The sequence below is a fragment of the Pseudophryne corroboree genome, chromosome 9 (genome assembly GCF_028390025.1).
Source record: "Pseudophryne corroboree isolate aPseCor3 chromosome 9, aPseCor3.hap2, whole genome shotgun sequence".
In the NCBI taxonomy this organism is placed as follows: Eukaryota; Metazoa; Chordata; class Amphibia; order Anura; family Myobatrachidae; genus Pseudophryne; species Pseudophryne corroboree.
This window is the reverse complement of record NC_086452.1, coordinates 43,565,740-43,587,432: the sequence shown is the minus strand read 5'-3', so window position 1 is coordinate 43,587,432 and position 21,693 is coordinate 43,565,740. Positions and strand designations below refer to the sequence as shown.

At 48.3% G+C, this 21,693-nt stretch overlaps 1 protein-coding gene across 6 annotated transcripts in view; it reads left to right on the top strand.

Moving 5' to 3' along the window:
* The window catches only part of FGGY (FGGY carbohydrate kinase domain containing), a 533,714-nt gene that overhangs the window by 371,594 nt on the left and 140,427 nt on the right, over positions 1–21,693 (top strand). The window lies entirely within an intron of this gene.

Here is a 21,693-nt window from a genome sequence, read left to right as displayed (position 1 = left end):
TTCTGATAAATTGCACTTTGTAGCAACAGCATGGATATAAGATCCGTGCGTCACATCCAGGTGCAAATCTTCCGTATCACATCCCTAACCCCAACATTTGGGATGGTCGGATTGGCCGCATTTGTATCCCAAAATTCTTCCGAACAGAAATGTTTTTCTTTTCTAAGTATAATAGATAAGTATGCAGGGGGCACATGCTGTTGCTTACTGAGATGCTTGATTATTGATCCGAGTCAGTGACTTTGGCGTCTCGCAAGCGAAGTTCCAGGTTCAGAGTCTCTAATTTTCTTTAGTGTTTTTATCATTGCTGTAAAAAGTCTAATTTGCTTTTCTTAACAGATGTTAGAAAGTGTTGAGTGTTTACGCATCTGCTTTAAATGGGAGGGGAGGGGGGGGGGACACACCGTGTGAGTGTCGCCATCTTGGGGGAATTCAAAAACTGCATAAGGAGGACCCAAATTGCTTATGCTGTTCTATCTAGCCCTTTGCCCGGTTCTTGGAAATGCAGAATCGTTTTGGCTTTGCGGCTGCACCAGAAGAAACGCGTGGAGGGAAAAGTTAAATATCACCCGCTAACAGATTACAGCCTCCACCTTCTTTCATTTTAACAGTTTCTCTCTTATGACAAGACTCCATGGGGGATATTCAATTGTTTGAAAAGTCAGTTGGGTGTCTGTTTTTTCCCTATCTAATAGACAGGAATATACAGACACCCAACTGATTTTTCAAACATTTGAATTCCCCCCCATAAGTCACCTTTACAGCCTTCGTTAGGTGTCCCTTCTCTGTAACCACATGATGTAAAGTGCGCATAGATTTGCAGTGTTTAGCAAATGTGGGTGAAGATAGTACAGAAGGTATTACTGTAAAAGGTTGATACCCGACTGGCAGAATGTTTAGGTCATGATATAGGCCAGATAAGGCTGTGTGTTCTATTGCAAAGCAAGAAACGCGTCAGAAATGTGTCCGCTCCACACATTTTATGTTGTGCTAGTGCCCCTGATATGTATATTGCAGTGTATGCGCTAGATTTGACCACTGTTCCCATCAGCCAGTTCAAAGATTTGAACTTCTGCAAGGAGCAACTCCTTAGCACTCAACTCCAGGTATTTCCCCCGGGATCCGGATTGAAAGTCGACAGTAACTAGGTCGACAATGTATAGGTCGACCACTATTGGCCGACAGTAACTATGTCGACAGGGTGTCTAGGTCGACAGGGTCTTTAGGTCGACATGTTCTAGGTCGACAGGTCAAAAGGTCGTCAAGAGTTTTTCACAATTTTTTTCTTTTTTTGAACCTTTTCATACTTAATGATCCACGTGGACTACGATTGGAACGGTAATCTGTGCCGAGCGAAGCGGCAGCGGAGCGAAGGCACCATGCCCGAAGCATGGCGAGCGAACGCGGTGCACTAATTGGGGTTCCCGGTCACTCTACGAAGAAAACGACACCAAAATAACATCAAAAACTCATGTCGACCTTTTGACCTGTCGACCTAGAACATGTCGACTAAAGACCCTGTCGACCTAGACACCCTGTCGACCTAGTTACTGTTGACCAATAGTGGTCGACCTAGACATTGTCGACCTAGTTACTGTCGACTTTCAATACCACACCCATTTCCCCCTAAACCCAGGAGCACTTGTGTAAACATAGTTGCGTTTTGTCACAAAAACAGGGGTTTTGTAATTGATAAATGATAAATGTGTGTTGGGGTGATAGACGTTCACAGGAATATTGCAATGTGCAGTAAGCAAGTTCTTTATGATTTCCTAAATACAGCTGAATATTTAGGGAAGGAAACTGCAGTACGATTTTAACGTTTAGTGTAATTTTTGTGTTTTTTTGGTTAAAGTTCCAGGAATGATAAGAATCATAGAATTTGATGGCAGGATAAGAACCACTTGGCCCATCTAGTCTGCCATAAACACATGCACACACTTATAATCTGGGGTTAATTTGAGAGACAGTTTAACCTACCAGCATATATTTGGAGTGTGGGAGGAAACCAGAGTACCTGAGGAAACCCATGCAAGCATGGGGAGAATATACAAACTCTACACAGATAGTTATGGTGGGAACTGAACCTATGACCTCAGTGCTGTGAGGCAGTAATGCTAACCATTACACCATCCGTGCTGCCATATATATGGTCATGAAACTGTGTGCTGGTTTAGCGTACGTATCTGCCTTAACTATAGTAGTAGGTTACATTATCACCATACTGTAGATTATCACCTTATTAGTGTTACTCATTTGTTACCCCTTTTATAACAATATTTCGGCAGAGGGTTGGGCGTTCTCAGACGACCGGCCAGACTGTTTTTGCTATGGGTGCAGCGATCAATATGCGTTCACACGTCCCTGGGTGTATGAGTGTCTGCGCTGCTTATTTTTGCCGTCTCTACGTTGGGCACAGTAAAGAAGGACACTTGTTCCGGAGTAAAATTCTAGACATGACTGAAACTCACACAAGCATGTCAGCTTCTAATGCCTTGCTAATTGTAATTGCAGGTAATACGTGTATCAGCACTGTCTAACTGAGATTTGCACTACGACATGTGTAGCATTGACCAAATCTGCTCAGATTCATAGACTATTTGTACAGGGAAAACCGTGGCGCATTAGTAGTCTGTAACGTATAGATTCCAGCAGTCAGGGAGAAACTGCATATTAAGTTCCATGTCTGATTCTGCAATGAGCTCCCTCTCTATACAGCTGGACCTATACAGTGATTGCACCTAGTCAGTAGAGCTCTGTTCCAGCAATATGGCCGTAATTCAGTGTCTGGCTTCACGAAAACGTGGCGCTTACTGAGATTATGATATTTACTGCAAATTGTGTGCGTGTGTGTGTGTGTTTATATATAAATATATATATATATATATATATATATGTGTGTGTATGTGTATATATATATATATATATATTTATGTTCTAGTAGTAAATCAATCGCGCCTTCAGTGTTAAACAAATAGATATAGTGATGTTATCCTTGGATAATCAATCAAATGTGCGTACCGGAAAAGGAGGGGTCAATCACTTTGTACAGGATATCTTTGTATCAGGAAACCTTGTACTCCTCCTCCTCTCTAGACTCGTCTCGGTATAGGTGTAGAGTTTATATGTGCAAAATATGCAAAAAAGTTTTCAATTATTGCTCTTTGAAAGTGATATAGTGCTGGATACATGCAATGTCACAAAGTGACTATGTGCAACAAAAAAGTGCTAGAGTGCTTAAATAATTGATAAAGTTTCTTAGGCTATTAAATAATGTGCTGACCCAGTTTAGGTAATGTGCTTATATACCAATTCATAGGGGTGCAACACCGACTTTAAGTGAGTAAAATGAATGTACTCATTATATATTGCACTCACATTTGCATTGCACTCTGTTGAAGGGTGCCCTTGTTCACTCAGCAATAGTGAAGTACCTTAAAAATCAAAACAGGGCTCCCAAATGGGAAGAAAAAATCTCTGATAGTGTAGTATCATTAATAACAAAGTTTTAATAACACAATGACAAGAAAAAACATATAGATGGACTCGTACAATTAGTTAAAAAACATGATGCTTATCTGTAGTCTCTCATGGATAGAGCAGGGAGCCAGTAAGTGCCCAGTATGTCCAACGAGTATGTCCAACGCATCCTTCTGAGGAAGTCCCCTGAGGAAGTCCCACTACTGAGCAAAGGGACGAAACGCGTGGAGCATACTGGGCACTTACTGGCTCCCTGCTCTATCCATGAGCAATAATTGAAACACTTTTTTGCATATTTTGCACATATAAACTCTACACCTATACCGAGACGAGTCTAAAGAGGAGGAGTACAAGGTTTCCTGATACAAAGATATCCTGTACAAAGTGATTGACCCCCCCCCCCCCCTTTTCCGGTACGCACATCTGATTGATTATCCATGGATAACATCACTATATCTATTTGTTTAACACTGAAAGTGCGATTGATTTACTACTAGAACATTTTGAAAACTGGTCTATTTCGGAATTGGACTGCTTTGAAATCTGGTCGCGACACCTAATTTTGGGAGTGTTATATATACTTAATTCACTTGTTTGTATGCACTTTATATTTCTGTATGCACTTTATGTATGTAATTTATATTGGGAAATTACTATCTAAGTTTTCATATTAAGCAATTGGTTCACGGTGGTTAGCGCTGTTTGCACCCTTTATACATATATATATATATATATATATATATGTATGTATCTCCTGATTCTGAGATGGCCACATTTCTGCTCGTGGACTCAAATGGTGAGTTCTTGCACACAGCGCATATACGCATTTTTGCATATGTCCGTCCTATTCTGAGATGGACAGAACTTGGCCCAATCTGGTTTCCTGTGTAATTGGAAGTTTTAGGCAGCAGCTGGGGTGGTTAAACTGTGAGCGCATGGAACCGTCCAGGCTTCGGACCTTTGTGGGCGTGTATGTAAAGCTCTGCGCGATTCTGGATGATGTGTACGGAGAAGGAAGCCTGTGTTTGACCGATCTCTAGCATCTCGCACAGTTCACGTGCCAATACTAATGGTGATTGTGGCGGCTGGCGTGTGGAGATGCTCAATGGCATCTCAGTCCATTCACATACACACGTCTGTACATCGGCGGAAGGGCTTTGTAGCTGTATTGGCATGAAGTCGCCGTTGCGTTGATGCTCAGAATCAGGACTCCTGAAGTCTCTGTGGAATCCACTACCTGTTTCCTTGGGATTATGTCCCAGGCACCTGCCCCTCTCTCCCCTGATATATTCAGAATATTACCAACACAAACACCAAATGATATGTAGTTTTAGTTATTTAGTTTAGGTATTGTTGTTCTTCTTCATCTTCCCCTGAATATTTTCCATTATGTTCTAGAGCACCACAGTCCTGCATATTGGGCCTAATTCAGACCTGATCGTAGCCGTGCACGGCTACGATCAGATACTCAGACATGCGGGGGGACGCCCAGCACAGGGCTAGTCCGCCCCGCATGTCAGGCACTACTACTCCCCCCCCCCCTTCCCCGCACAGGTACAAAAGCATTGCACGGCAGTGATGCTTTTGTACCTGAGAAGTAGCTCCCTACCAGTGCAGCTCCTCGCTTCCTGAGTCGCAGTGGCTGCGTGTGATGGCACGCGGCCCGCCCCCCACACGGTCTGGGCATGCCTGCGTTGCCCGGACCGCACCCCCAAAATGGCGGCCAAATTCCGCCGGCCCGCCCAGCGAACGCCTCTGCCTGTCAGTCAGGCAGAGGTGATCGCAGGGCTGAGATGGCCATCGGCTCTCTGGCATGCGCTGACACACTGTGGCGCCGGCGCATACGCAGTTCTGAATTAGGTCCATTGTACAGCCCCAATTGTCACATCCGTAATGCAGACAGGTGACATATTATCAGGCTGTGAACTGTCCAGCATACAGTATTTTATAGTACTATATGGTCCAGCATGTTATACAAGCTCAGTTGTGTTCCAGATTATATCATCTGCAAATGTCTGGTGGGTTCCAATAATTATATGTATGCATATTCCGCTCTGAAGAGAATGTACAAACCACACTGCCCTGTAACGACAAGCCGATATTAATCCCCCCCTAATCTGAGCATCTGAACCCGCTGCCCCATGTTATGCATTATGTGTTACTGTATTCTGTGGTTTCAGTACTAGATTCTGCAGGCAGATTTTTCTGTACGATGTGTCTATAACTGCTAAGGCCAGCTCATATGTTTCCTACTAAATGTTGGCATTAATTAATTAGCAGAATGAATGGAACGGGGAAAGCCGGGTGGCAGGAGTTAAGAGTGAACGTATTTGGTTTGGACTAAACATTGGAGTTTTCAGCCAAAATACAGTCTGGCGAGTTTGTAAGGACGTAACCCGTTTATGATGTACAGTATATGGGAATCAATCTTGGATGGGGGGGGGACAGGAAGGGTAACCGTCCGCTCCCTCTGTACAGTCACACAGCATGGCAAATATTAACCACATCATAGCTATGTGTGTAATGGCGCACTGAAGTTATTGCTAAACCTTAATAGGCAAACCGTCTGTATACTGCGCTCATTGTATATCTGTGGCAGGGAACGCGATCCGTTATATATTATTACACTTTCCGGAGTGTATGTGTCTGTGTTTGTATAAAGTTTGGTGGATTCCGCTCTGTTCCTTAGCAACAACAGGCGGGAGTGACTCTGGTGTAGTCTGGGAGACGTTACTCTGCTTTTGTTTTGGTAAATCCCGTTTGGGGAACTTGGCAATTGTTCTGAATGTTGATGAGGAGATAGATTTGAGTATCAGTGTGTGACGTTTGATGAAGCCGGAGTGGGCTTTTGAGCCTCATACAGCTAGGGACATCCGTCGTCCATCGATGGCTAGCAAGCATCAATGGCCTAACATCAGTGGCCACTTGCTTTAACATCAATGTCCATTCACCAATAGTGAATATCAGCTGCGGTAGTCTGATGGCGGCTGCAGTCTGCGAATGTGCATCCACTGACCATTGATTGTTAAACCATCAATAGTTTTCCACCGATGGTTTAAAACCGTCGACTATTGATGGTTTAGCCATTGATGGCCATCCGTACCCACAGACTAGCATTGCCTAGTGCATGTGACTGCATGAGCCAATAGGAAGCACAAACTCTGCTATTGGTCTTTGCAGTAGCTTGCCCTTGTTTGGTTTAACCTTGCCCTGCAGAGACAGATGGGACAAGGAGATCTTTCTGGGACAAACATTACCTGTATTTAATTATACGTTTCCTTGGAGCTTTGCGCAGTCACCTTGTAGTCAGCAGGTTATCACCGCGCAGTTATCCTTTCCCAGGGACCGTAAAGAGAGATGAAGCTTAATGCAGTGGCTGAGTTTGCGGTCAGGCTGCTGTAAACTCCAGCAGGTACACTGAGTTCTAGACTAAAGCGCTACAGAAGCACCTTTGTGAGACGCCTGGGAAAGAAGGGAGCTGTGTGAAAGCTCTGACCATCCTTTGTTGTGGTTTTGGCATATGAAAACAGCCAACTGTCAGGGGGAATTTCAGGAACATTAAGCAGAGGAAAAGCGCTGTTACCGTGAACTTCCCTGGGTCGTATTCCTACAGCTCTGACTGACTTTAATGTATTTATTTTTTAACAGAAAGCTACGGCATGTCCAACATTTATATTTTGCTTTTCTCGGAGTGGAGAGCGTCTAACTACTAGAAAATACTGCTTATAGTCTTCTAGCAATATTTGGAGACCAACGCAGGGATTCCAACAGCTGGAATACTGGTGGCGAACGCAGCGTGTCCCCTCGCCACAGGGTTATATTCCGGGATCCGGTCTGAAGATCGACAGTGTCTAGGTCGACAATGTTTAGGTCGACCACTATAGGTCGACAGTCACTAGGTCGACATGGATGGAAGGTCGACAGGGTTTCTAGGTCGACATGTGCTAGGTCGACAGGTCTAAAGGTCGACATGAGTTTTTAAAAAAAAAAAATCTTTTTTTGAATTTTTTCATACTTAACGATCCACGTGGACTACGATTGGAACGGTAAAGTGTGCCGAGCGAAGCGGTAGCGGAGCGAAGGCACCATGCCTGAAGCATGGCGAACGAAGCGAGCCATGCGAGGGGACGCGGTGCACTAATTTGGGATCCCGGTCACTCTACGAAGAAAACAACACAAAATAAATAAATCCTTATGTCGACCTTTAGACCTGTCGACCTAGCACATGTCGACCTAGAAACCCTGTCGACCTTCCATCCATGTCGACCTAGTGACTGTCGACCTATAGTGGTCGACCTAAACATTGTCGACCTAGACACTCTCGATTTGATGAACCACACCCTTATATCCCCCCCCCCCCCACCCCCCCCGGGTGGTGGCGTGGACCACCACCCGAGTGGGGATTTCGGCCGGCGGTCGGAATTCTAACCACCGGTTTTCACCGGGTGTCAGGATTCCAGCGTCAGTTTCCTGACAGCCAGTATCCCGACAACTGGCAAATTGACTGCCTCCCGATATAAATAGTACAGTTGCTACATGCAAATGCTAAGAGTCCTCAGATCCAGTTGAAAGCATCAATGCCAAAAGGCCTCCACGTGCTTTATGCACCCCTCAAAAGGGTTCACACGTGCCCTCTTCACCAGAAGTACAGTATTTTCCTGTTTACTTTTCATAATTTGATGGTCAGAGTTTATGTAGCAGGTTAGGCTGGGATTGGATGGTGAAGTCACAGAGTGAGCGCCGCACAGTCACACAGTCTATGTAGCAGGTTAGTGTGTGATTGGATGGTGATGTCACAGAGTAAGCGCAGCACCGTCACACAGTCTATGTAGCAGTCACACAGTCTATGTAGCAGGTTAGGCTGTGAATAGATAGTGAGGTCACAGAGTCAGCAGAGTGCAGTCATACAGTCCATGTAGCAGACTAGACTGTGAATGGAATATGATGTCACAGAGTAAGTGCAGTCACACAGGCTATGCACAGTAGCAGGTTAGTGTGTGATTGGAGGTGATGTCATAGAGTGAGCAGAGTGCAATCACACGGTTTGTGTAGCAGGTTAGACTGTTATTGAATGGTGATGTCACAGTGAGCAGAGTGCAGTCACAGTCTATGTAGCAGGTTAGGCTGTGAATGGATGGTGATGTCATAGTGAGGGCAGTGCAATCACACAGTCGGAGTAGCAGGTTAGGCTGTGAATGGATGATGTCATTTCTTTACAATAAACAAATATTGCCTCATTAGTATATACCTACCAACATTTCGAAATGCCAAATCAGTACAAAATAGACCCAACCCTAAATTCACCAAGAAAAGGAGATTTATGGTAAGAACTTACCTTTGTTAAATCTCTTTCTGCTAGGTACACTGGGTTCCACAGGGATAACATCGGGGTGTAGAGTAGGATCTTGATCCGAGGCACCAACAGGCTAAAAGCTTTGACTGTTTCCAAGATGCTCAGCGCCGCCTCCTCTATAACCCCGCCTCCGTGCACAGGAGCTCAGTTTTGTTAACCAGTCCACTGCAGTAGCAGGTAAAAGAGACGACAACCGTTAGTAGCCACATATACTATATTCTCACGAGAGGAGAAGGTATCAGTGGCTAATGCCATACAAACCCAAAGAAGCTAAGTGCGTCAGGGTGGGCGCCCTGTGGAACCCCAGTGTACCTCGCAGAAAGAGATTTAACAAAGGTAAGTTCTTACCATAAATCTCCTTTTCTGCAGCGGGGTACATTGGGTTCCACAGGGATAATATCGGGGATGTCCTAAAGCAGTTCCTCATGGGAGGGGACGCACTGTAGCGGGCACAAGAACCCGGCGTCCAAAGGAGGCATCCTGGGAGGCGGCAGTATCGAAGGCATGAGCGTGTTCACTGAGCACCACGTAGCCGCCTTGCACAATTGTTTAAGAGTCGCACCACGGCGGGCCACCCGAGAAGGTCCAACCGACCGAGTAGAATGGGCTTTGATGGTAGCAGAAGCTGGAAGACCAGCCTGTACATAAGCATGTGCAATCACCATTCTAATCCATCTGGCCAGGGTCTGCTTATTCGCAGGCCAGCCACGTTTGTGAAAACCAAAAAGCATGAAAAGAGAATCAGACTTCCTAACGGAGGCTGTCCTCTTCACATAGATACGGAGAACCCGTACCACATCCAAAGAAAGACCGCTCTTTCGAAGACAATTTAGGAGAGATAAAGGCTGCAACCACAATCTCTTGGTTACGGTGGAAAGAAGACACCACCTTAGGTAGATAACCAGAGCTCGTCCGAAGAACCACCCGATCACGGTGAAAAATCAGAAAAGGTGACCGACAGGATAAGGCACCCAAGTCTGAAACCCGTCTAGCAGAGGCAATAGCCAGCAGAAATAAGACCTTAAGAGTAAGCCACTTAAGGTCCACAGATTCAAGAGGTTCAAACGGAGACTCTTGCAAGGCCTCCAGAACCACCGTCAAATCCCAAGGAGCCACGGGCGGGACATAGGGAGGTTGAATCCGTAAAACACCCTGAGTGAACGTATGAACATCAGGCAGGGTCACAATTTTTCTCTGAAACCATACCGACAAGGCAGAAATATGAACCTTGAGGGAGGCCAGACGAAGGCCTAAATCCAGGCCCTGTTGCAGAAAAGCCAATAGTTTGGTCGTACTAAACTTGTAAATGTCATGATTGTTAGATGCGCACCAAGCAAAGTAAGAATTCCAGACCCTATAATAAATCCGAGCCGAAACCTTCAACATAGTTTTAATGACCGCCTCAGAAAATCCTTTGCCCTCAGAACTGAAGCTTCAAGAGCCACGCCGTCAAAACAAGCCGGGCCAAATCCTGGTATACACAAGGGCCCTGAACGAGGAGGTCTGGACGTTGCGGAAGCAGAATAGGACGCTCTAACAAGAGACCCTGTAGGTCTGAGAACCAATGCCGTCTGGGCCACGCTGGAGCGATCAGAAGTAGGATTCTTCCTTCTTGCTTGAACTTCCTTATTACTCTGGGCAGGAGTGACACCGGAGGGAACACGTACGGCATCCGAAAGTTCCACGGAATTGCCAGTGCGTCCACGAACGCCGCTTGAGGATCTCTTGTCCTTGCTCCGAAGACCGGAACCTTGTGACTGTGTCGAGACGCCATCAGGTCTACGTCTGGTAGGCCCCACTTGTCCACTAGGAGTTGAAATACTTCTGGATGGAGGCTCCGCTCTCCAGCGTGAACGTACTGACGACTGAGGAAGTCCGCTTCACAGTTGAGGACCCCCCGGTATGAACACTGCCGATATGGCTGGCAGATGGCATTTCGCCCAGTGAAGAAACCTTGACACTTCCATCACTGCCATGCGGCTTTGAGTGCCTTCTTGATGATTTATGTACGCCACTGTGGTGGCGTTGTCCGACTGTACTTGAACAGGCCTGTTCTGTATGAGATGCTGGGCCAGGTTCAGAGCATTGAACACTGCCCGCAATTCCAGACTCCTCCCTGGTCCACAGACCCTGAAGAGAGTTTTGCTCCAACACCGTGCCCCAACCTCTCAGACTGGCATCCGTTGTCAGGAGGACCCAGCTGGAGATCCAGAAGGGACGACCCCTGCTCAATCGTTGGTCCTTTAGCCACCAGCTCAGTGACAGACGAACCTCCGGAGAAAAGGAAATCATTTGAGAACTAATCTGGTAAGCAAGGCCGTCCCACTTGGCAAGAATCAACTTCTGCAGAGGACAGGAATGAAATTGAGCGTACTCTACCATGTCGAAAGCCGACACCATGAGGCCTAGTACTTGCATCGCCGAGTGTATCGACACTCGCGGCCGAGAGAGGAAGCATCGAATCCTGTACTGAAGGTTCAGTACCTTCTCCTGTGACAAGAACAACCGCTGGTTGTGAGTGTTCAACAATGCCCCCAGGTGCACCATGCTCTGATCAGGGACCAAGGAAGATTTCTTCCAGTTGATGAGCCACCCGTGGGCTTGCAGTAACCGGACCGTCAGATCCAGATGATGGAGGAGAACTTCTGGGGAATTCGCCTGGATCAGCAAGTCGTTCAGATACGGTAGGATCCTGACACCCTGACGGCGGAGCAGGGCAGTCATCACCGCCATGACCTTGGTGAAGACTCGCGGAGCAGTGGTCAATCCAAAAGGTAAGTCCCGGAATTGATAATGGAGGTTGCCAATAGCAAACCGCAGGTATTGCTGATACGACATGGCAATAGGAATATGGAGGTAAGCATCCTGTATGTCCATGGAGACCATATAGTCCCTGGGCTCCAAAGCCAGAACAATAGAGCGAAGAGTTTCCATATGAAACTTGGAGACCCTCACAAATTTGTTCAAAGACTTGAGGTTGAGAATGGGCTGGGAGGAACCATTCGGTTTCGGAACTGGGAACAACGGTGAATAGTACCCCTTGCCTCTCTGAGCCAGAGGCACCTGCACTACCACTCCTGTGTCCAGGAGGGACTGTACCATCAAATGAAGAGTTTTTGCCTTCACCTGATCCGAAGGGATGTTTGTCAGGCAAAATTGATGAGGGGGACATTTCTTGAAGGATATGGCGTATCCGTGAGTGACTACTTCCCTTACCCAGGCATCGGAAGTGGTCTTCAACCATACCTGGCTAAACCGTAGAAGTCGGCCTTCCACCCTGGGATCCCCCAAGGGGAGGCCCGCCCCGTCATGCAGTAGGCTTGTCTGATTTGGAAGCAGGCTGACGGGCAGCACAGGCACGTTTAGGTTTGGGCTTAGTGGTTTTGGAAGTGAGAGCCTGTTTCGGGTACACCTGACCCTTTGCTTTAACTGGAGGTCGAAAGGAAGTACTATTAACCTTCGGAGCCGAAGGAGCAGTACTAGGTAGGCATGCCGTCTTAGCGGAAGCTAAGTCAGCAACAATCTTATTGAGATCCTCACCAAAAAGGATGTTCCCCTTAAAAGGGAGCACTTCCAGGGTTTTCTTAGAGTCCAGATCCACAGACCAGGACCGCAACCAGAGAATCTGGCGAGCCAGAATGGACGTAGTAGAGGCCTTGGACGCCAGAACACCGGCATAAGAAGCCACCTTCTTAATGTAATGAGAGGCTGTGACAATATACAAAAGACGTCAAAAATTGGACGGCAGCTCTGCTTCCACCTCCTGAACCCACGCTTCAATAGCTTCTGCAGCCCAAGTAGCCGCAATAGTGGGCCGATGCACAGCTCCCGCAAGGGTATAAATAGACTTTACGTAACCCTCCACACGCTTATCCATCGGTTCCTTCAGAGAGGTGACGGTAGGTACAGGCAGAGCAGAGGCTTCCGCCAGCCGAGCGACTTGCGAGTCCACCGGCGGTGGCGTTTCCCCATTTTTACTTAAGTCCGCAGCGAGAGGGTAGCGAGCTAGCATCTTCTTGTGAGGTGTGAATTTCTTTCCTGGATTCTTCCAGGATTCCTGACGTATGTCAACCAAGTGGTCAGAATGAGGCAAAACTAATTTAGTAACCTTCTGACGTTTGAATCTATCAGGTTTCTTAGAGGCAACAACAGGTTCTGGGTCATCATCAATTTGAAGAATCGGCCTGATAGCCTGTAATAGGTAAGGAACATCCACCTGTGAAACAGACTCCCCATCAGAAGCGTCTGGATCAGTGTCTGAGGGGTCAGTATACACGCCATCCTCATCAGACGAAGTATCTGAAACATGAGTGGATTGTGAGGAAGTAATGGCCCGCTTAGAGGACCCCTTGGTCTTAGGCGGGCAAGGGTTAGTTTTCTGTCTAGTCAATGAGTGATTCAATTGCTGTAGCTGAGTGGACAGGAGATCTGCCCATGGCGGATTAACCGCAGGGACGATATGTGGCTGTAAAGTCACGTGAGGTCCCATAGGGGGCGTAAGTCTAGTTACCAGCATAGTCAGTAAATTAGAGAAAGTAGCCCAAGGCGGGTTGTGATGTGCCCCCATTGCTACAGACTGACTGGGGGGTAAGAAACCCCCAGAACCTGAACCCTCCGCTGCAATGTGTTCCTCTAATGCATCTGCTGCATCACCACCGCGTATTGCAGGATCAGCCACAGAACCATCGCCCCTTGTAGCTGACATGATATGAAAGCGTAAACCACGGGCGACACAGTACAATATCAGCAGATATAATACCTAACCAAGAACCCCTTGTGCAGTGTGACAGCACAAACAGAGGATTCAGGAGGTATATGGTGACTGAAAATCACAGAGAAAAAATAAGATTTTAAACCTACCGGTAAATCTTTTTCTCCTAGTCCGTAGAGGATGCTGGGGACTCCGTAAGGACCATGGGGTATAGACGGGCTCCACAGGAGACGTGGGCACCACAAAGAACTTTAGATGGGTGTGCACTGGCTCCTCCCTCTATGCCCCTTCTCCAGACCCCAGTTAGAGAAACTGTGCCCAGAGGAGATGGACAGTACGAGGAAAGGATTTTTGTTAATCTAAGGGCAAGATTCATACCAGCCCACACCATCCACACCGTATAACCTGGAATATACGCAACCAGTTAACAGTATGAACAAAACAGTATCAGTCAACGACCGATCTTAACTGTAACATAACCCTTATGTAAGCAACAACTATATACAAGTCATGCAGAAATATGTCCGCACTGGGACGGGCGCCCAGCATCCTCTACGGCAGGGGTGGGGAACCTTTTTTCTACCGAGGGCCATTTGGATATTTATAAAATCCTTCGGGGGCCATACAAAAATTCTCAACTTAAAAAATTACCCTGCCCCCCAGCAGGTCTGCCCCATAGAGGTACTGTGTGTGTGCGCCGAAAAAATGGGTGTGGCCAGTTAAAATGGGACGTGATACACATATGCCCCCAATAGTGCAGTGCCAGATCCACAATTGCCCCCACAGTGCCAGGTATACAAATGCCCCTCACAGTGCCAGGTATACAAATGCCCCCACAGTGCCAAGTATACAAATGCCTCTCACAGTGCCAGGTGTACAAATGCCCCTCACAGTGCCAAGTATACAGATGTCCCCACAGTGCCAGGTATACAGATGCCCCCACAGTGCCAGGTATACAGATGCCCCTCACAGTGCCAGGTATACAGATGCCCATCACAGTGCCGGGTATACAAATGCCCTCACAGTGCCAAGCATACAAATGCCCCTCACAGTGCCAGGTGTACAAATGCCCCTCACAGTGCCAGGTATACAGATGTCCCCACAGTGCCAGGTATACAGATGCCCCCACAGTGCCAGGTATACAGATGCCCCTCACAGTGCCAGGTATACAAATGCCCCCACAGTGCCAAATATACAAATGCCCCTCACAGTGCCAGGTGTACAAATGCCCCTCACAGTGCCAGGTATACAGATGTCCCCACAGTGCCAGGTATACAGATGCCCCCACAGTGCCAGGTATACAGATGCTCCCCCACAGTGCCAGGTATACAGATGCCTTTCACAGTGCCAGGTATACAAATGCCCCTCACAGTGCCAGGTATACAGATGTCCCCACAGTGCCAGGTATACAAATGCCCCCACAGTGCCAGGTATACAAATGCCCCCACAGTGCCAGGTATACAAATGCCCCTCACAGTGCCAGGTATACAAATGCCCCTCACAGTGCCAGGTATACAGATGCCCCCACAGTGCCAGGTATACAGATGCCCCCACAGTGCCAGGTATACAAATGCCCCCACAGTGCCAGGTATACAGATGACCCCACAGTGCCAGGTATACAGATGCCCCCACAGTGCCAGGTATACAAATGCCCCTCACAGTGCCAGGTATACAGATGCCCCCACAGTGCCAGGTATACAGATGCCCCCACAGTGCCAGTTATACAGATGCCCCCACAGTGCCAGGTATACAGATGCCCCCCACAGTGCCAGGTATACAAATGCCCCCCACAGTGCCAGGTATACAGATGCCCCCACAGTGCCAGGTATACAAATGCCCCCACAGTGCCAGGTATACGGATGCCCCCCACAGTGCCAGGTATACAAATGCCCCCCACAGTGCCAGGTATACAGATGCCCCCACAGTGCCCCCCCCCCCCCCCTTCCGTGCTACTTACGGCTCCTTTCGGCGGGACGCGGAGGAGAGCGCGGCTATGTTGGGCGGCGGCGTGTAGGACTTGAAACCAGCCGCCAGTTCGAGAGCCAATCAGAGCTCGCGGACCGGCAGCCGCGGCTCCTGATTGGCTGCCGGTCCGCGGGCTCTGATTGGCTCACGAACCGGCGGCTGGTTTCAAGTTCTACACGCCGCCGCCGCGCTCTCCTCCCTGTCCTGACACTGACAGCTGAGACCAGTGGCAGATTTAGCGGGGGGCGATTAGGGCGAACGCCCCCCCTACATGTACCGGCACCGGGATGGAGGCCGGGTCCCGCCACGGTGTTAGGAACAGGTGGAGAGCGCAGAGCGGTGCAGCGCGGCGGGGGACGAGGAGAGAGAGAGAGCGTCCTCCTGACGCGCGTACAGCGGCCTCTGTTTTTACCACGCCCCCTCCTCCCTGTACGCGCGGAAGGGACTAGTTCCTCTTCCGTAGATGTGAGCCGGTGACGTCACAGGCCATGTGACCAGACCATGTGACTCACACACTGCAGCGTTTCTTGGCGCGCACTTCAAATTGACTTCGCTGTTATGACAGGTAACAAATTCTGTTCTATAGAGCTGTGGAACAAATTAGGCACATGGAGGGAGCAGGCTGCAGCGGAGGAGGGCACGGACCACCTGGTGAGCAGGGGAAGGGAGCACTAGGGGACCAGGCTGCTGCATGGAGCACCTGGGGAGCTGGCTGCAGGGGGGGCACGGAGCACTAGGGGACCAGGCTGCAGGGGGCACGGAGCACTTGGGGAGCAGCGGAGGAGGGTACGGACCACCTGGGGAGCAGGGTAGGGGAGCACTAGGGGCCAGGGGGCAGGGGGGGAAGGAGCACCTGGGGTGCAGCAGTGGGAGGCACGGAGCACTTGGGGAGCAGGGGAGTGGGGCACTGAGCACTTAGGGAGCAGGGGGAACAGGGCTTATAATAAATAGTCTAGTTCCTCTTCAGTTACTGAAACTGAAGAGGATCTAGTCTCTTCCCTGTACGCGCGTCAGGACGCTCTCTCTCCTCGTCCCCCGCCACGCTGCACCGCTCTCCACCCGTTCCCAATACCGCCATCTATGAGTAGGTGTCAGTGTGTGTTTGTGTATGTGTGTGTATGTGTGTGTGTGTGTGATTCACTGTGCTATAATGTGAATTTTGGCTCATTCAGCGTGCTACTGCTATAATGTGAATTGCTGATCATTCAGCGTGCTATGATGTGAATTTCGGCTCATACATTGTGCTATAATGTGAATTTCGGCTCATACATTGTGCTATGATGTGAATTTCGGCTCATACATTGTGCTATGATGTGAATTTCGGCTCATACAGCGTGCTATGATGTGAATTTCGGCTCATACATTGTGCTATGATGTGAATTTCGGCTCATACATTGTGCTATGATGTGAATTTCGGCTCATACATTGTGCTATGATGTGAATTTCGGCTCATACATTGTGCTATGATGTGAATTTCGGCTCATACAGCGTGCTATGATGTGAATTTCGGCTCATACATTGTGCTATGATGTGAATTTCGGCTCATACAGCGTGCTATGATGTGAATTTCGGCTCATACATTGTGCTATGATGTGAATTTCGGCTCATACATTGTGCTATGATGTGAATTTCGGCTCATACAGCGTGCTATGATGTGAATTTCGGCTCATTCTGTGTGCTGTAGAAACAGAATTTGTCGGCAGATAAGAACCACTTGGCCCATCTAGTCTGCCCCCTTTTTTTTTTTTTTTTACATTATTTTTATCTCTAACCTTATTTGATCCTTATTTCTTTGTAAGAATATCCTTATGTCTATCCCATGCATGTTTAAATTGCCCTACTGTCTTATCCTCTACCACCTCTGATGGAAGGAATGGTGATTTGCCAGTCTGTATCACCAGTGCGCAGGGTTCTCTCCACTAACTAGATCCGCCACTGGCTGAGACACGCTGCCGCCGGACTGAGCGGCGGCGTGTCACACTGGGAGAAGCGGGTGGGCCGGAGCAAACGGCTTCGCGGGCCTTATACGGCCCGCGGGCCGGAGGTTCCCCACCCCTGCTCTACGGACTAGGAGAAAAAGATTTACCGGTAGGTTTAAAATCTTATTTTCTCTTACATCCTAGAGGATGCTGGGGACTCCATAAGGACCATGGGGATTATACCAAAGCTCCAAAACGGGCGGGAGAGTGCGGATGACTCTGCAGCACCGATTGAGCAAACATGAGGTCCTCATCAGCCAGGGTATCAAACTTGTAGAATTTTGCAATAGTGTTTGAACCTGACCAAGTAGCCGCTCGGCAAAGCTGTAAAGCCGAGACGCCTCGGGCAGCCGCCCAAGAAGAGCCCACCTTCCTAGTAAAATGGGCTTTTACTGAATTTGGTAACGGCAATCCAGCCGTAGAATGAGCCTGCTGAATCGTGTTACAGATCCAGCGAGCAATAGTCTGCTTAGAAGCAGGAGCGCCAACCTTGTTGGCTGCATACAGGACAAACAGCGCCTCTGTTTTCCTAATCAGAGCCGTCCTGGCTACGTAAATTTTTAAGGCCCTGATTACATCAAGGGACTTGGAGTCCTCCAAGTCCCCCGTAGCCACATGCACCACAATAGGTTGGTTCATATGAAATCAAAATGTGAGTGGAACAGAGAATAGCGCTTGGTAAAGATGGAGGCAGCCTGGGTGTATTCTGGTGACTCCCAATCACCTAAATGACTAATAGACAGCAGATATTTGTTGAATACACCGTTGGCGCTCCCACCCTAAGAACAAAAAGTCACGTGATGGTCTTGGTAAATAGTCCCAAAATGAATCCTATGTTTCACTTGAAAAATTCTTCTTTCTAGATGTTAATTCTTCTCCCAAAATAAATTAGAGATTTTTCCTTGTGTTCGTCATAGAAAGAAGAGATAGCGCATATAGTGTAGTAATTCAAATAAAAAGTGAGTTTATTGAATTAAAATACATAAAATGCTCATATCCAATAAAAGTGACAAATTCACTATATAGTAAAATTGGAACCGTACCGTGTCAGGCTCCCAGCATGGAGCAATGGAATGATCCATCTACCTGCATCCAGAATACTAGGAGAACCCTACCAGGTCCTGCGGCCGGTGTTTTGCATGAAGGGAGGAGGGAGGAATTCCGGAACCTTCCAATTTCACTCTTTTCATTGCTCCATGCTGGAGAGACACCCTGGCCCTTGGGGACAGGGTTATTTTCTGATGTATATGAAGATGGGACCCGGACCACTTGTCCAGAAGGTCCTACTGAAAAGTCCTCGCATGAAACCTGCCGAAGGGGATGGCCTCGTAGGTCGCCACCATTTTCCCCAGTACTCGAGTGCATTGATGTACTGACACTCTCTTTGGTTTTAACAGGTCTCTGACCATGTTCTGGAGTTCCTGGGCTTTTTCCATCGGGAGAAAAACCCTCTTTTGTTCTGTGTCCAGAATCATGCCTAAGAACGACAGCCGAGTCGTAGGAACCAACTGTGACTTTGGTAGATTAAGAATCTAGCCATGCTGTTGCAGCACTCTCAGGGAGAACGACACGCTTTTCTGCAACTGTTTCTTTGATCTCGCTTTTATCAGGAGATCGTCCAAGTACGGGATAATTGTGACTCCTTTCCTGCGCAGGAGCACCATCATTTCCGCCATTATCTTGGTGAAAACCCTCGGGGCCGTGCAAAGCCCAAACGGCAACGTCTGAAACTGGTAATGACAGTCCTGTACAGCGAATCTCAGGTATGCCTGATGAGGAGGATATATGGGGAAGTGAAGGTATGCATCCTTTATGTCTAGTGACACCATAAAATCCCCCCCTTCCAGGCTGGAGATAACCGCCCTGAGCGATTCCATCTTGAACTTGAACCTTTTTAAGTACAGGTTTAGGGATTTTAAATTTAGAATGGGTCTGACCGATCCATCCGGTTTCGGGACCACAAACAGGGTTGAATAGTACCCTTTTCCCTGTTGAATCAGGGGAACCTTGATAATCACTTGCTGTTGACACAGCTTTTGAATTGCCGCTAAAACTATCTCCCTCTCTGGGGGAGAAGCTGGTAAAGCCGATTTGAAGAATCGGCGAGGAGGCACGTCTTCGAATTCCAGCTTGTAGCCTTGGGATACAATTTCCATCGCCCAAGGATCCACGTCCGACTGAACCCAGACGTGGCTGAAAAGTCGAAGACGTGCCCCCACCGGCGCGGACTCCCTCAGTGGAGCCCCAGCGTCATGCGGTGGATTTAGTAGAGGCCGGGGAGGACTTCTGCTCCTGGGAACTAGCCGTAGCAGGCATTCTCTTCCCTCTACCCTTACCTTTGGCGAGGAAGGAAGAGCCCTGACCTCTTCTGGACTTATGCGACCGAAAGGACTGCATCTGATACTGTGGTGTTTTCTTTTGCTGTGGGGGAACATAAGGCAAAAAGGTAGATTTACCCGCGGTAGCTGTGGAAACCAGGTCCATGAGACCTTCCCCAATTAAAACCTCACCCTTGTAAGGCAAAACTTCCATATGCCTTTTTGAGTCGGCATCACCCGTCCATTGGCGGGTCCACAGTGCTCGCCTAGCAGAAATCGCCATGGCGTTGGCTCTCGAACCTAGCAGCCCAAGGTCTCTCTGAGCGTCTCTCATATATATAAGACTGCGTCTTTAATGTGACCTAAGGTCAATAAAATGGTATCCCTATCTAGGGTATCAATATTAGCTGACAAGGTATCTGTCCAAGCTGCTACAGCGCTACAAACCCAAGCCGATGCTATTGCCGGTCTGAGTAAAGCACCCGTATGTGTATATATTGATTTTAAAGTCGTTTCCTGTCTGCGATCAGCAGGATCCTTGAGGGCTGCCGTGTCTGGAGACGGTAGCGCCACCTTCTTGGATAAGCGCGTTAAAGCCTTGTCCACCCTGGGCGAGGATTCCCACCGTACCCTGTCCTGTGCAGGGAAAGGATACGCCATAAGAATTCTTTTGGGAATCTGCAGTTTCTTGTCTGGAGATTCCCAAGCCTTTTCAAATAACGCATTCAGCTCATGAGATGGTGGAAAGGTTACCTCAGGTTTCTTTTCCTTAAACATGTGTACCCTCGTGTCAGGGACAGAGGGGTCATCTGTGATATGCAAAACATCTTTTATTGCAATAATCATATAATGAATGCTTTTGGCCACCCTAGGGTGTAACCTCGTATCATCGTAGTCGACACTGGAGTCAGAATCCGTGTCGGTATCAGTGTCTGCTATTTGGGATAGGGGACGTTTTTGAGACCCTGAAGGGCCCTGTGACACCGTCAAAGCCATTGATTGACTCCCTGTATTATCCCTGGACTCTGCTTTGTCTAATCTCTTATGTAACAAGGTCACATTTGCATTTAAAACATTCCACATGTCCAACCAATCATGTGTCGGCGTTGCTGACGGAGACACCACAATCATCTGCTCCACCTCCTCCTTAGATGAGCCTTCCGCTTCAGACATGCCGACACACGCGTACCGACACCCCCACACACACAGGAATAAATTTATATGGAGACAGTTCCCCAATAAGGCCCTTTGGATAGACAGAGAGAGAGTATGCCAGCACACACCCAGCGTCAACTGACACTGGAAACAAAATTCCCAGATAAACAGTGCTTTTATATAATTATACAGTATGTATATATCTATACACTCACTGCGCCTTACAAGTGCCCCCCCCCCCCCCTCCCTCTTTTTTGCCCTGTGTCACCGTGTTCAGCAGGGGAGAGTCCGGGGAGCCAGCTTCTCTGCAGTGTGCTGTGGAGAAAATGGCGCTGCTTAGTGCTGTGGGATCAAGCTCCGCCCCCTCAGCGGCGCGCTTCGGTCCCGCTCAATTTTTTAATACTGGCGGGGGATTTAATATATATTGCCTCCTTAGCCTATATATGTCTGTTAGCCAGTCCTAGAGGTTTATTATTGCTGCCCAGGGCGCCCCCCCCTGCGCCCTGCACCCATCCGTGCCTGCAGTGTGTGCTGTGTGTGGGAGCAATGGCGCTGCGCGTTACCTCAGAGAAGATGTGAAGTCTTCTGCCGCCTTTGAAGTCTTCTATCTTCTTATACTCACCCGGCTTCTATCTTCCGGCTCTGTGAGGAGGACGGCGGCGCGGCTCCGGGATGAACGGTGAGGGTGAGACCTGCGTTCCGACCCTCTGGAGCTAATGGTGTCCAGTAGCC